Source organism: Mustela nivalis (genome assembly GCF_964662115.1).
Source record: "Mustela nivalis genome assembly, chromosome: 17".
NCBI lineage: Eukaryota > Metazoa > Chordata > Mammalia > Carnivora > Mustelidae > Mustela > Mustela nivalis.
The window spans coordinates 39,880,828-39,897,233 of record NC_139036.1 but is presented as its reverse complement, the minus strand read 5'-3'; the positions used below and the strand labels follow the sequence as shown (position 1 = coordinate 39,897,233).

The 16,406-nt window shown below is 42.0% G+C and overlaps 1 pseudogene across 1 annotated transcript; it reads right to left on the bottom strand.

Moving 5' to 3' along the window:
• Window positions 1–15,711: 15,711 nt before the first annotated feature.
• On the bottom strand, window positions 15,712–16,147 carry LOC309852247 (small ribosomal subunit protein eS19 pseudogene; annotated as a pseudogene). The gene has a single exon. The product of its transcript is annotated as a small ribosomal subunit protein eS19 pseudogene (transcript).
• Between the last annotated feature and the right edge of the window lie 259 nt (window positions 16,148–16,406).

The following is a 16,406-nucleotide window of genomic DNA, read 5'->3' as shown; positions in this document are numbered from 1 at the left end:
TGCTGAGTGTCCTTATAACATGGCGGCTGGCTTCCTCTGGAGTGAGTGATCTGAGAGAGAGAGAGCAAAGAGGAAGCCACAATGTCTTTTCTGATCTTGTGTCCAAAGTCACACACTGTTAATTCTGCTGTAGTCTCTTTGTTAGAATGAGTCACTAAGGCCAGCCTAAGAATTTATGGGTGTCTTTTAAAACCACCATCGAAATATGTCTTGAATTATCTACTTCTTTTCATCTCCACAGGACCCCATCCCAGACCTACTCACACTCATCGCCCGCCTCCGCTGTGGCAATGGCCTCCTGACTGACGCTCTTGCTCCCGGCCCATCCACAGTCCCTTCTCCGCAAAGCAGCCAGGTGGGCAGTGGGACAGTGTAAGTCAGATGTGGGGGTCCCTTGTTAATGGGGACGAATTGTATCCCCTTTCCCTTTTCAGGGCTCACTCAAACGGTAGTGAAGAAGGAGGGAAGGCATAAATCCACAAGGACAGGGTAAAGGATATCTTAGCCGACAGAGAATTTCAGCAAAATCATGGTTGCTTTGAAAAGGGTTGAGGAAGAGTCACAGATGTAGCGACCAGGACAGAAGGAGACAGAAGATGAGAGGGGAAAGGGAATCCGGAGGCCCCAGGTTGCACAGAAGGGCAGAGGTGGAAGAACCGTTGGCTCCCTCCACCTCTGCCCTGCACAGAAAGGCAGAAACAAGGTTCCCACATCCAGACAGAACACCAGAAGTTTCTTATCTGGAGAAACACTAGGCTTCAAAGAAAAATTCCCTATACTAACATTTGGAGTGTTCCCGGGGAAACAGCTGGTTCTTTGCCCAATCGCTAAAAAGCAAAATAACCAGTTTTTGTTTTTTTTTTTTTAAAAGGGTCTCACTCGTGCCGATGCAATTTCCAGTTTGTTTTTTAGTGCTCTTGGCCTTAAATATATATGGCTGAGCAAGGGTCATCTGGCAAATGAAGAAAACTCCTCCGGGAAGCAGACACCAAGTGTTTAGAAAGTGCATGAGATTTCCCCAGATTTTCTGGACACAGTGTCTGTGGAGAACACACGGAAGAGGGAGCAGGAGTCAACAGGGAAAGTTCTCAGACGGTCATGTGGGACTGGCATGCAGAAAGAAGAGAGGGAAGGAAGGAGGACTGGGGAGAGGGGGTTTCAGCACGTGGTATGGAGGCGTCCCAGCCAGAGCTTCAGAACGGAGACTGCCCACTGGAGGAGCCTGCTGGGCAGAGCCTCCTCGGGGCTCATCCCTCCATCGTGCTCAGTAATTGGCTGGAGTTGCCTGAGGAAAGTGGGTCCTCACTTCAGTTCAACGCTACATTTCATCCTGAAGTCTTTGCAGCCAAAGTTCGTCAGTTGACAGCACTCCTTGTGGCAGATGCTCCCTTGGAGTGAGAGCAGTGGGGTGCGTTTCCATGGTGCTCCTCTCCGCCATGAAAGAGAAAGACAAAGTGAAAAAGAAAAAGGAAAGCTGAAGAAAGAAAAAAATGAAACCAACCAACCAACCAACCAATCAACCAAGGGGCTCCTGGCTGGCTCAGTGAGAAGAGCATGTGACTCTTGATCTTAGGGTTGTGAGTTCAAGCCCCACATTGGGTATAGAGATTACTTAAGTAAGTTTAAAAAAACATTTAAAAGAAAACCCAAACCAGTTTAAACATACCCCCCAATAATTAATATCTTCTAGTAGTTATTAAAAAAAAGAATAGGAGGGGCGCCTGGGTGACTCAGTGGGTTAAGCCGCTGCCTTCGGCTCAGGTCATGATCTCAGGGTCCTGGAATTGAGCCCCGCATCGGGCTCTCTGCTCAGTGGGGAGCCTGCTTCCCTCTCTCTCTCTCTCTCTGCCTGCCTCTCTGCCTACTTGTGATCTCTGTCTGTCAAATAAATAAATAAAATCTTAAAAAAAAAAAAAAAGAATAGGAGATGCCAGGGTGGCTCAGTCATTAAGTGTCTGCCTTTGGCTCTAGTCATGATTCCAGGGTCCTGGGATTAAGCCCCACATCGGGCTCCCTGCTCGGCAGGGAAGCCTGCTTCTCCCTCTCCCACTCCCTCTGCTTGTGTTCCCTCTCTTGCAGTTTCTGTCTCTGTGTCAAATAAATAAATAAAAGAAAAGAAAAGAAAAGAAAAGGAAAGAAAAGAATAGAATGCAGTTAAAAAAAAAAGCCATAGAAAATAAGAAAGTCTTCTTGGAAATTAAATATATAGTAGAGCGTGGGAAAGGTAAAACAAAAATAGTCATTCAGAGAGTAGCACAAAAAGACAAAAAGATGAAATTTGTTGAGCACTGATTATACATTGTTCTAATTCTGATGAAAAGCTTCAGACAAAATTGACAAAGCCCTCGCTCTTAAGGGTTTCCCAAGAAGAGAAATATGTGGGTGGACCAGTCTGGGAGGCACAACATTTGACTAAAAGGAGCTCCAGAAAGACAAGACAGCAACGAAAAGAACAGAAAATTGACAAAAAATTAATACAAGAAATTTTACTGGGTTGAGGAGCACGTATCTCCAAAATAAATTATCTGAACTTCGGCCCAAGATGGAGTAATGGGGAATGGATTTACCCTCCTACCTGAGACAACTCACAAACCAAACAGGCAGCAGTGAGGTTTGGACTTCGGCAATCAGGCTGCCAAGGACTCCGATCCCTGAGAAAAGAGAAACACAGCTGAAAATTCTACAGTTGTCCCCGCCTACTGCCTGGAAAGAGTTTCCAGGCCATTGAACAAGGAGCTATAATTCAGCAGAGTCTGGTGTTTCAACTGGAGTTTTAGGGAATTTATACAGTTGTACAACCAAGATGGTAGACTTAAACCCAACACCATCAATAATCACAATCCATCTACATGGTCTAGACAACTCAATTAAAAGGTAGATAAAGGGGCGCCTGGGTGGCCTGATCAGTGGATTAAGCCTCTGCCTTCGGCTCAGGTTATGATCTCAGGATCGTGGGATCGAGCCCCACATTGGGCTCTCTGCTCAGCAGGAAGCCTGCTTCCTCCTCTCTCTCTGCCTGCCTCTCTGCCTACTTGTGATCTCTCTTTGTCAAATAAATAAATAAATAATCTTAAAAAAAAAAAAAGGCCGATAAAAAAGGATGACCCAACTATATACTGTTTACAGGAAGCCCACTTTATTATTTACTTATTTATTTAATTTAAACGCAATTAGCCAATGTATAGTGCATGCTTAGTTTCAGATGTAGTGTTCAATAATTTATCAGTTGCCCATAACATCCAGTGCTCACCATATCATGTGCCCTCCTTGATGCCCATCCCCCGCCCACCTGGGAACCCACTGCAAGAACAAAGATACAAGTAGGTGAAAGTAAAAAATACACTGTGCTAACACTAATCAAAAGGAAGCTGGAGTGGCTACATTAACACAAGATATGCCCCACGGACGCTAATAGAAAAGTCTATGTTGGGGCGCGCCAGGGTGGCTCAGTGGGTTAAGTGTCTGCCTTCAGCTCAGGTCATGATCTCGGAGTTCTGGGCTCTGTGCTCAGTAGGGAGCCTGCTCCTCCCTCCCCTTCTCCCTCTGCCCCTCCCTCCCACTCGTGCTGTCTCCCTTGAATAAATAAAATCTTTGAAAAACAGTAAGTAAAATCTATGATAATATTCGACAAAATTGGTGATAGAGCGAAGATTGCAACCAAAGGATGAAGAGGGCCATTTCATTATAAGAGGGTCATTTCCACAAGAGGCCATAATTCTAAAGGTTTATTCATCTAGCAACAAAGCTTCAAACTACGTAAAACTGATAAAACTGTAAGGAGAAATAGACATTTTCTCAAGTATAGTCAGAGATTTTAATGCTCCCCCCAATAACTGATAAAATAAGCAGACAGAAAATCAGTAAGAATATAGAAGATTTCACCAATACTATTAACTGATTTAGAATATTTTTAAAAAATATTTTATTTATTTATTTGACAGATAGAGATCACAAGTAGGCAGAGAAGCAGGCAGAGAGAGAGGAAGGGAAACAGGCCCCATGCTGAGCAGAGAGCCTAATGTGGGACTCGATCCCAGGACCCTGAGATCATGACCTGAGCCGAAGGCAGCGGCTTAACCCACTGAGCCACCCAGGTGCCCTGATTTAGAATTCATATTTGTATTATATGTATTTTTCCACATACATTGGTATATTGTGTGAATAGCAGTGATTATACCTTCCTTTTTAATTCTTGTAGAATTTTCTAGTACAGTGTTACAAAAGGGGGATAGAGACATCCTTGTCTTGTTTCCTAACTCAGAGGAATGCTTCTGATATTTTGGCATTTATCAGATTAAGGAAATTTTCTTCTCTTCTTACTTTGCTAAGAGTTTTCTTTTTTAAAAAAAATCATGACTGGGTGTTGAATTTTTTCAAATTCTTCTTCTGCCTCTGTTGAGATAATCATATGGGTTTTGCATGTTATTCTGGTAAGGAGATGAACAACATTGGTTTCTAATAATAAATCAATCTTGCATTCCTAGAATAAACCCAACTGGTAGTTACGTATTATTCTTTTTATATTTTACTGTATTAGATGTGCTAATATTTTGTTTAGATTTTTTCCCATTTCTGCTCATGAGAAAGACGGACCTAGAATTTTCTTTTCTTTGTAATATCTCTATGACATTTCCTTTTTTTTTTTTTTAAGTATTTTATTTATTTATTTGACAGAGAGAGACTCAGCAAGAGAAGGAACACAAGCAGAGGGCGTGGGAGAGGGAGAAGCAGGCTTTCCACTGAGCAGGGAGCCTGATGCAGGGCTTGATCCCAGGACCCTGGGATCATGACCTGAGCTGAAGGCAGACGCTTAACGACTGAGCCACCAGGTACCCCTCCCTATGACATGTCAAAGTCAAGGTCACAGGGGCACCTGGGTGGCTCAGTCGTTAGGTGTCTGCCTTTGGCTCAGGTCATGGTCCTGGGGTCCTGGGATCGAACCCCACATTGGGCTCCCTTGCTCAACGGGGAGTCTGCTTCTCCCTCTCCCTCTGCCTGCTTCTCCCTCTGCTTGTGCTGTCAAATAAATAAAATATTAAAAAAAAAACCAACAAAGAAAACAAAGTCAAGGTTACACTGCCCTTGTAGGTGAATTGAGAAGTTCTTCTTCTCTTTCTAATCGTGGAAGAGTTTGTAGTTGTAAGTTTTATTTCGCTTCCTTAAACATTTAGAAGAATTCGCTGGCGAAGCCATCTGGGCCTGGAGCTTAATTTGTGACTAGGCTTTCAATTACTGATTAAATTTTCTTAATGGCTATGGGACTAGTCGGATTTTTTATTTGTTCTTGTTTCAGTTTTCATAAGCTGTGCTTTTTAAAAAAGTTACCCACTTCTAAATTTTCAAAATTAGTAGCATATAGTAATTAATAACATTTTACTATTACTTTATTTTTTTATTTTTATTTTTTTTAAAGATTTTATTTATTTATTTGTCCGAGAGAGAGAGAGTGAGAGCAAGCACAGGCAGACAGAGTGGCAGGCAGAGTCAGAGGGAGAAGCAGGCTCCCTGCAGAGCAAGGAGCCCGATGTGGGACTCGATCCCATGACGCTGGGATGATGACCTGAGCTGAAGGCAGCTGCCTAACCAACTGAGCCACCCAGGCGTCCTACTATTCCTTTTTTAAAAATATTTTATTTATTGATTTAAGAGAGAGACAGCCCTTACTATTATCTTTCAGAAACTTTTATTTAGGGATGCTTGGGTGGCTTAGTTGCTTGGGCTTTTCTGCCTTTGGCTCAGGTCATGATCCTGGGGTCCTGGGATCAAGCCCTCATTGAGCTCTCTGCTCAGCTGGAAGCCTGCTTCTTCCTCTCCCACTCCCCCTGCTTGTGTTCCCTTTCTTGCCATGTCTCTCTGTCAAATAAATAAATAAAATCTTTTAAAAAATAAAAATAAATAAAAACTTCTTTTTTAATTAATTAATTAATTAATTAGTTTTTAAAAGCATTTATTTATTTATTTGACAGACAGAGATCACAAGTAGGCAGAGAAGCAGACAGAGAGAGGAGGAAGCAGGCTCCCTCTGAGTAGAGAGCCCGATGAGGGGCTCGATCCCAGGACCCTGGGATCATGACCTGAGCCGAAGGCAGAGGCTTTAACCCACCGAGCCACCCAGGCACCCCTAAATAAAAACTTCTATTTAAAAATTCTTTTTAGGGGCGCCTGGGTGGCTCGGTGGGTTAAAGCCTCTGCCTTCGGCTCGGGTCATGATCCCAGGGTCCTGGGATCGAGCCCCATATCCGGCTCTCTGCTTGGCAGGGAGCCTGCTTCCTCCCCCCTCTCTCTCTGCCTGCCTCTCTGCCTACTTGTGATCTCTGTCAAATAAATAAATAAAATCTTAAAAAAAAAAAATAAAAATTCTTTTTAAAGATTTTTAAAAATTTATTTGTCAGAGAGAGAGACATAGCACACCAGGGGGAGCAGCAGGCAGAGGGAGAAGCAGGCTCCCTGCTAAGCTAGGAGCCCCATGTGGGGCTCAATCTCAGGACCCTGGGATCATGACCTGAGCCAAAGGCAGACACTTAACCTTAATGGGCTGAGCCACCCAGGTGTCCCTAAAAACTTTTAAATGGAGGTATAACACGCACAAAGTGAAGTGGAGACAGTTATTTAATCAGTAATTGATGTTTTTTTTCCATAGATATGTGGTGTAACCACTCCTATACCCAGATAGAAAACATTTCAAATCTCCAGGGGCCCTCTTCACGTATAGCCATGTTTCTGATTTTTTTAAAAAAAGATTTATTTATTTATTGGACAGACAGAGATCGCAAGTAGGCAGAGAGGCAGGCAGAGAGAGAGAGGAGAAAGCAGGCTTCCCGCAGAGGAGAGAGCCCGATGCGGAACTCGATCCCAGGACCCTGGGATCATGACTGGAGCCGAAGGCAGAGGCTTTAACCCACTGAGCCACCCAGAAGCCCCAACCATGTTTCTGATTTTTATTACTATAGATTCGTCTCTTTTGGGGGGGCCTATTATTAAACTTCATATTAATGGAATTATATGGTCAGTAGGTGGTGGTGGTGGTGGTGGTGGTGATGGCGGTGGTGGTAGTGGTGGTGTTTTGGTAATCTCTCTATCCAATGTGGGGCTCGAACGCACAACCCTGAGATCAAGAGGTGCATGCTTTTCCCACTGAGCCAGCCAGGCGCCCCTGGTCCATACTCTTTTGTGTCTGGTTTCACTCAACGTTATCTCTGTGAGATGCAACCACATTGTCATAGTAGCAGTAATTCATTCATTTTTATGCATAGAATGCCATTGTATGACTCTAACACAATTTAGATCTTCCAATATTGATGGTTGTTCCTGTTTGGGCTGTACTGTTTTTTTTTTTTTTTTGCTGAGAATAAACATTCATATTTCTTGTCTAGGTACCTAAGAGTTGTGCTAGATCATAAGATAGACTGTCTATCTTGCATAGACATTGCTGAATAGTTCTCCAGAGCGATTATGCCGATTTACACCCTTCATAAATTCTCTGTTTTTAAAATGTAAGCCATACTTGTAGATGCGCCGTGGTATCTCTTTGTGGTTATAATTTTCATCGTCCCGTCCTGATGCTTAGTGATTCAAACACTTTCTTGTAAGTGTATTCCTTTGTATTCACCCATTTGTAATTGCTGGATGTTTGGAATCCTCTTTTGGGAAGTCGTTTCCAATGTTTTGCTTATTTTAAAAAACTTGGGTTGCATGATTTTTTAAAATTAATTAAGTAGGAGTTTTTTTTAATGTATTCTGTGGTTTGCTTTTTCAACTTTCTTTTTTTTTTAGTTAAGTTTTTAAATTTTAATTCCAGTTAGTTAATGCACAGTGTTATATTAGCTTCAGGTGTGCAATACAGTGAGTGATTCAACACTTCCATACACCACCCGTACTCATTGTTGACAAATGTATTCCTTAATCCTCATCTGTTTTATCATCCCCCATTCCTCTCCCCTCCGGTAACCTTCAGTTTGTTCTCTATAGTTTTGTTTCTCTTTTTTTAAAGATTTTATTTATTTATTGGACAGAGAGAGAGAGATCACAAGTAGGCAGAGCAGCAGGCAGAGAGAGGAGGGGGGAAGCAGGTTCTCTGCCGAGCAGAGACCCTGATACAGGACTCGATCCCAGGACCCTGAGATCATGACCTGAGCTGGAGCCAGAGGCTTAACCCACTGAGCCACCCAGGTGCCCCTTTATCAACTTTATAGTGTCTTTGGATGAACAGAGTTTCATAATTTTGATAAGTCAGATACATTAATCTTTTATGTTGAGCGCTTACTGTATCCTGATTAAGACATCTTCGTCTACTCCAAGGCCATGAAAATACCCATGATTTTTTTTTTTCTGTAAGCTTTATTGCTTTTATTTTTCCCACTTAAGTCTACGATCCATGTCAAATGGATTTTGGAGGTATATTTGAGATAAGAGCAAGTGCACACAAACATGGGGAGCAGCAGGCAGAGGAGAGATAGGCTCCCCACAGAGCAGAGATGGGATGCAGGGGCAGAGGCTTAATCCACAGAACCACCCGGGGCCCCTTCATTCCTATATCTTTTGTGTCTCTTCAAGTCTTTTTTTTTTTTTTTTAAGATTTTATTTATTTATTTGACAGACAGATATCACAAGTAGGCAGAGAGGCAGGCAGAGAGAGAGAGGAGGAAGCAGGTTCCTCGCTGAGCAGAGAGCCCCATGCGGGGCTCGATTCCAGGACTCTGGGATCATGACCTGAGCTGAAAGCAGAGGCTTTAACCCACTGAGCCACCCAGGCGACCCTCTTCAAGTCTTTTGCCTTTTAAAAAAATGGGATTGCTTGTGGTTCTATTACTGGATTATAACTTATTTACTCATTCTTTATATAAGTTCTGTATCAGGTACATGTATTACGATTATTTTCTCTCACTTGGTAGTTTACTTTTTCATTTTGTAAGGGTATTATTTGATGTGCAGAATTTTTTTTTATTTTAATTAGGCCCACTTTATAATTTTTTTTTCTTTTATGGCTAGTACTTTTTTTATCCTAAGATATTTTTGCCTACCCCAAGGCTGCAAGGATATTTGTGCCTAATATAGGGGGAAAACACTTGATATTGCAGTGCTAAATATGAGGTCAACTTACAAGTTTTTATTTTTTAAGAGAGAGAGATGGGGAGAAGGGACAGAGGGAGAGAGAGAATCTTATGCTGGGCATGGAGCCCAGTGTGGGACTGGATCTCATGACCCCGAAATCATGACCTGAGCTGAAATAAAGAGTCCAACAATTAACGGACTGAGCCATCCAGGCATCCCAACTGTAAAGTTTCTTTGAGAGGTCCTTTATCAAATTGAGGAAATTCCTTTTTATTCTAGTTTTCTGTCTTAAAAATCATGAGTAGGTATTTAATTTTATCAAAAGCTTTTCCTGGATCTATTAAAATGGTCAGATAGTTTTTCTACTTAATTTTGTTAATGTGCATAGTTACATTGGTTGATTTTGGAACATTAAGTCAACCTTCATTGCTGGACAAAACTGCATCTGGTCTTTACTATGAATTGCCTTTTAAAAAATTACTAAATATAATTTGGCATTTTTTTTAAAGATTTTATTTATTTATTTGACAGAGAGAAATTACAAGTACACTGAGAGGCAGGCAGAGAGAGAGAGAGAAGGAAGCAGGCTCCCTGCTGAGCAGAGAGCCCGATGTGGGACTCGATCCCAGGACCCTGAGATCATGACCCGAGCCGAAGGCAGCGGCTTAACCCACTGAGCCACCCAGGCGCCCCTGATTTGGCATTTTTTTGTTGGATTTTGCATCTATGTTCATGAGAGATACTGGCTGTAATTCTCCTTTCTTGTGATATCCTTGCCAGGTTTTGGTATCAAGGTTAGTCAAGTCTCATAAAATGAGTTGGAAAATGTTCTTTTTTTTTTTCTCTATTTGCTGAATTTGTGTAAGATGGTATTATTTCTTCCTTAAACGTTTGGAAGAATTGCTCAATGAAGCCGTCTGGGCCTGGAGTTTTCTTTGTAGAAGATTTTAAAGATTCAATTTCTTTTAACAGATATGTAGGCCTATTGTGATCTCAAAAAATCAGAATATTTTTATGGCATTTTTGGATGTTCCTGTGACATTTTTGGTGAGTTGTGTTTTTTAGAGGAATTTCTCATGTTATCTAAATCTTCAAATGTTGACATGAAGTTCTTTGTAATACCCTCTTATTATCTTTTTTAGCACCTATAGGATCTGTAGTAATGCTTCCATTTGTATTCCTAATAGTAGTTATATGTTTTCTCTCTCTCATCTTTCTTGCTACATTTTTAAAAAAAAGATTTTATTTATTTATTTGACAGACAGAGATCACAAGTAGGCAGAGAGGCAGGCAGAGAGAGAGAGGGAAGCAGGCTGCCTGCCAAGCAGAGAGCCCGATATGGGGATCGATCCCAGGACCCCGAGACCATGACCCCGAGACCATGACCTGAGTCGAAGGCAGAGGCCTAACCCACTGAGCCACCCAGGTGCCCCTCTTCCTACATTTTTAAATCAATTTTAGTGGTCTTTGCAAAGAACCAATTTTTGGCTTTGTGGATTTTATTGAACATTTGTTGAACATTTGTTGTTGAACATTTATTGAACATCTTTGGTCCTCATCTTCTCAGTTGTGTGCTTTTGTCTAGTGACACTCAGAAGCCTAGATGCAGGCACACTGAAAGAGTTGGATTAATTAATTTTTTAAAAGATTTTATTTATTTATTTATTTGAGAGGTAGAGAGAAAGAGGATGAACAGGGGGACGAGCAGAGGGAGAGAGAGAAATAGACTCCCTGATAAGCAGGAGCTGTATGAGGTGCTCCATCCCAGGACCCAGAGATCAGGACTTGAACTGAAAGGCAGATGCTTAACCAACTGAACCACCCAGGCACTCATGGATTAATTAATTTTTAAGATATTATTTAAAAAATAATTATGCCTTGGGTGCCTGGCTGACTCAGTCAGTTAAGCATCTGCTCAGGTCATGATCCAAGGGTCCTGGGATTGAGTCCAACACCAGACTCCCTGCTCAGCAGGGACTCTGTTTCTCCCTCTCCCTCTGCTGCTCCCCCTGCTGTGCTCTCTCTCTGTCAAATAAATAAATAAAATCTTAAAAAATATAACAATACCTCTCCTTACCACAAAAGCAAAGGTTTCATTTTGTTTTATTTAATTCTATGCCCCCAGCCTAGAACACTGATTAGTCAGGATAGGAACTTAATAAATATTTGTTGATTGAATGATTCAATGCTCTTTGGAAAAATTCAAATCATAAAGCTCATGTGTAGGGTAAAAATTGCATTCCTAGGGCCCCTAGGTGGCTTAGTCGTTAAGCATCTGCCTTCGGTTCAAATCATGATCTCAGAGTCTTGGGATGGAACCCCACGTCTGGCTCCTTGTTCAGAGGGAGGCCTGCTTTTCTCTCTCCCTCTGCTGCTCCCCCTGCCTGTTCTCACTCTCTCTCTGTCAAATAAATAAATGAAATCTTAAAAAAAAACCCAACGAACGGGGGCGCCTGGGTGGCTCAGTGGGTTGAGCCGCTGCCTTAGGCTGGGGTCGTGATCTCAGGGTCCTGGGATCAAGTCCTGCATGGGGCTCTCTGCTCGGCGGGGAGCCTGCTTCCTCCTCTCTGCCTGCCTCTCTGCCTGCATGTGATCTCTCTCTGTCAAATAAATAAATAAAATCTTAAAAAAAAAAGTGTTAAAAAAAAAAAAAACGACGATAATTTTAAAATTGCATTCCCTTGGCCTCCATCGTTACTCCCTTAGGGATTAAGACTAATAGTATGTGCATATGTGTCCTTCCAAACCTATTTATGTGCACAGACATATATATATATTTTAAAGATTTTTATTTATTTATTTGACAGACAGAGATCACAAGTAGGCAGAGAGGGGCAGAGAGAGAGAGGAAGGGAAGCAGGCTCCCTGCTGAGCAGAAAACCGAATGTGGGGCTTGATCCCAGTGCCTGGGATCATGGGATCATGACCTGAGCCGAAGGCAGAGGCTTTAACCCACTGAGCCACCCGGGCATATAAAATATATGCCCCACAGATAAAATATATGTCTCCCTATGTCTAGACATTTAAAATTCAAAATAGAAAAGGGGCACCTGGCTGGTTCAGTTGGTAGAATATATGACTCTTAACCTCAGGGTCGTGAGTTCAAAACCCACATTGGCCCTACTTAAAATTAAAAACAAAACAAAACAAACTAACATTTATATATAGTTCTGAAATTTTTTTCACTTCAACAACAGTTGAGTAAATATTTTTAAGGATAGATTAAATATTACAGTTGCTCTGGTTTGCAAAGGACAGAAATAAAACTCAAACCAGCTTTAGTGAAGAAAAAAGGCAGGACGTCTTTATTGTCTCACATAACTAAATTCCTAGAGGCAGTTGACCTTAGGCCTAGCTAGGTCCCAGTGCCCAGACTTTGTCTTCATAAATCTTTCACCAGTACATGACTTTGATTTCCTTTGTTTTGGCTTTATTCTCAGATCAGCTCATCCATGTGAAGTCAAGATAGCCATAGTAATTCCAGAACTCTCCACAAACTCTTCCTAGGGACTGGAAAAGTCACAGTGTGGTCTCTAATTTGACCCTCATTTAGATCACACACCCTGCCTTAAACAAATCTGTTTGCTTGAGGGAGGATAGAATACCCCGAATGGTCAAGCTTAGGTCTTGTGCCTCATCCTGGAACTGGGAGGCAGACCAGACCCATCAAACCACATGCCCTAGAAGTAGGCGAGGAGTGGTTCTCCAGGGGATATGGGTTGTGGGACAATGGTTGCTAGAAGAAAGGATAATGGATAATGGGGATAGCAATTAACCTCAGCTATGTCTTCAATTTTGCAAATACTCCCCATCTTGCATTCAGTTTTTAACTCTGTGGTGCTTTCACTATAACCAAATCTGTTGCTATTTTTTCCTTGTGGTTTATGACTTTCATGTCTTATAAAAAGTCCTTCCCATCCCTAAATTATAAAGAGTGTCCTTGTATATTTCTTTCGAATGGTTTCTTTTCTTTTTTCTTTTTTTTAAATTTACTTGACAGAGAGAGAGATCACAAGCAGGCAGAGTGGCAGGCGGAGGGAGAGAGGGGGAAGCAGGCTCCTCACTGAGCAGAGAGCCCGATGCAGGGCTCGATCCCAGGACCCCAGGATCATGACCCGAGCCGAAGGCAGACGCTTAACTGACTGAGCCAGTGGCTCCTTTTCTTTTTCTTTTTAAGTAAACTCTACACACAACGTGGAGCTTGAACTCACAACCCTGAGGTCCAGAGTCTCAGGCTCCACCAACTGAACCAGCCAGGCACCCCTTTCTTTCATGTGTTTTATAGTTTAACTCTTTGTACCAAGATATTTAACCCATCTCGAATTCACTTTTATATATGGATTTAACTTAAGTATTTCTTTTCCATAGATAGCCACTTGTTCCAGCACTGTGTCCCTTCCTTGCTGTTTTTATCGTGTGCTAAATTCCTCTGTGGTGGGAGGTGGAGACCGATATCTTAGAAAGTAAAACTGAATGAGAGCGTGAGGGGGAGAAGGGGATCCAGGGTGACCACTTTTTTCTGTTTGAGCGGTTTGGCAGAACTGTGAAGCAGGAGGAGGAGCAGGAATAGGGATGGGGAGCTTGGAGAGGGAGGAAGTAGGGGTAGGTCAGTCTGGGGCATGTTGACTTTGAGGAGTTCCTGGACATCAAGGACATATTTAATAGAGATATATGATAAACATTTTTATTACAACATTCACTATATGAAAAAGGGTTCTATACTGTTTCTGGGATATTTGTTATCTGTTAGCTTATTGATTTTCTTTTCTTTTTTTTTTTTTTTAAAGATTTTATTTATTTATTTGACAGAGAGAGATCACAAGTAGGCAGAGAGGCAGGCAGAGAGAGAGAGGAGGAAGCAGGCTCCCTGCTGAGCAGAGAGCCCGATGCGGGACTCGATCCCAGGACCCTGAGATCATGACCTGAGCCGAAGGCAGCGGCTTAACCCACTGAGCCACCCAGGTGCCCAGCTTATTGATTTTCTTGATCATTTTACAAATGTTTGTGAAGCACCTACTTTGTGTGAAGACAAGTCCTAGTCTTACTATAATACCCTCTTTTTTGTGGTATTAGTGATTATGTATTAGTGATAATGCAAGCAATTCCAACTCAGCCCATTTTCCTTATTTATCATTGTTTTTTCTCTTGGTACTCATTTACCCTTCTAGATGAATTTTAGAATTATCTTTTCTAGTTTCAGTTAAAAAATTCGATTGGAATTTCAAACTCAAGTTGCATTGGACGTATAGAGTAATTTTGAGGAAATTGACAGCCTTACCAAAGTGTTCTTTTGTTGTGAGAAAATGACATGTATCTCTCTATTTACTCAAGTCTTCTGCTATGTCCCTGGTAAAATTTTTTCCTATGTATTTCATAGTTGTAATTGCTGTTATGAATAAAATCATTTTTAAACATTTTAAAACTGGTTTTTCATGGTTAAAAAGAAAACAATTGATCTTTCTGTATTTTTCTTTTAACTGGCCATTTTACCGAACTTGCTGATAAGATTTATAAGGTTTCAGTGGAATCTTTGACTTTTCTAAGTAGATAATAATATAATCTGCATGTAGAGATGATTTTGCTTTTTCCCAAAATCTATATCTAATTTCACTTCCCCCCCCAGATTAACTCTTTTGTTTTATCTGATTATGGCTTCTTTTTATTTACCTTTCTGTAGCTCTATTGAAGAACAATTGATAATAAAGTAAACTATGCATATTTAGAATGTACTGTTTAAGTTTTCACATATGTGAAACCATCACTAAATCTCGATAATGAACATACCCATCACCCCCCCAAATTTCCCTTTGTCCCTTTTTAATCTATTACTCCTGCCCTTCCCCACCCTCTCCCCTCATCTCTAGGCAACCACTGATGTGTTTATCTGTCACTACAGATTAATTAATTTGTATTTTCTAGATTCGGTATCTCTATGGAATCAAACGCTATAAATGTACTCTATTTTCTCTCCCTCCTTTGACTTAGCATAATCATTTTGGAATTCTCTGTTATTATGTGACTCAATTGTTCATTGCTTTTATTGCTGGGTACTGTTCCTTTGTATGAACATGTTCTGATTTGTTTATTCATTCTCTTAAAAAAATAAAACTCATCTATCTATCTTTCTATTTATTTATAATCTCTACATCCAACCTGGGGCTGGAACTCATGACACCTAGATCAAAAGTCACATTCTTCCAACTGAGCCAGCCTAGTGCTCCTATCCATTCATTCATTCATTATTTACTTATTTATTTGCCAGAGAGAGAGAGATCACAAGTAGGCAGAGAGGCAGGCAGAGAGAGGGGGAAGCAGGCTCCCCGCTGAGCAGAGCCCAATGCGGGGCTAGATCCCAGGACCCTGAGATCATGACCTGAGCTGAAGGCAGAGGCTTAACCACTGAGCCACCCAGGCGCCCCTGTTCTTTTTTTTTTTTTTTTTAGGGTTTTTTTTTTTTTTAAGGTTTTATTTATTTATTTGACAGAGAGAGAGAGAGAGATCGAGAGAGGGAACACAAGCAGGGGGAGTGGGAGAGGGAGGCTTCCTGCTGAGCAGGGAGCTGGATGTGGGGGTCAGTCCCAAGACCCTGGGATCATGACCAGAGCCAAAGGCAGACGCTTAACGACTGAGCCACCCGGGCACCCCCACCCAGCGTTTGTTCTAATGCTTCTTGTTGGCAGTCACCATCTGTCCAGAGATTCTGTCCAGAACTCTCTGTCCCTGAGGTGTCAGTTTGTGGCCCCTATCTTGGTTCTTGTCTGTAACTTTCAGCCCCTCCAGGGCTTGGAGGACCCTGTGGGCCACATTCTTGGAGCATCGACTGAAGAGCTGGGTGCGATGCTGTTTCTCTGATGTCCCCCATAGATCTTGGTCATGGAGCCAACCTGGTGCAGCCCGAGAGATACAGGCATTGCTCTGTGGAAGTGGCTCATCTGTGGAACCAGTTCTCATCACAGAGAACAAGATCTATACACTCAGGCAGCTTGACCAAGTCCACCCATTTAGGAAACTTCAGCTTTCCAAACTTTTTGAGGAAGGCTGCCAGAGCTCTGATGAACTCCTGCAGGTTCAGGTCTCTTACAGTAACTCCAGCCATGGGAGGCCTCTGTGCCACCAGCCAGGGGAAAGTGTCCTTCAACTCCCCCCACCCCCACCTTCTTTTTTGAGATTGTTTTGGCTATCCTAAGTCCATTGCATTTCCATAAGAATTTTTTTTGAAGATTTTATTTATTTATCTGACAGACAGAGATCACAAGTAGGCAGAGAGGCAGGCAGAGAGAGAGAGAGGAGGAAGCAGGCTCCCTGCAGAGCAGAAAGCCCGAGACAGGGCTCCATCCTGGGACCCCAGGATCATG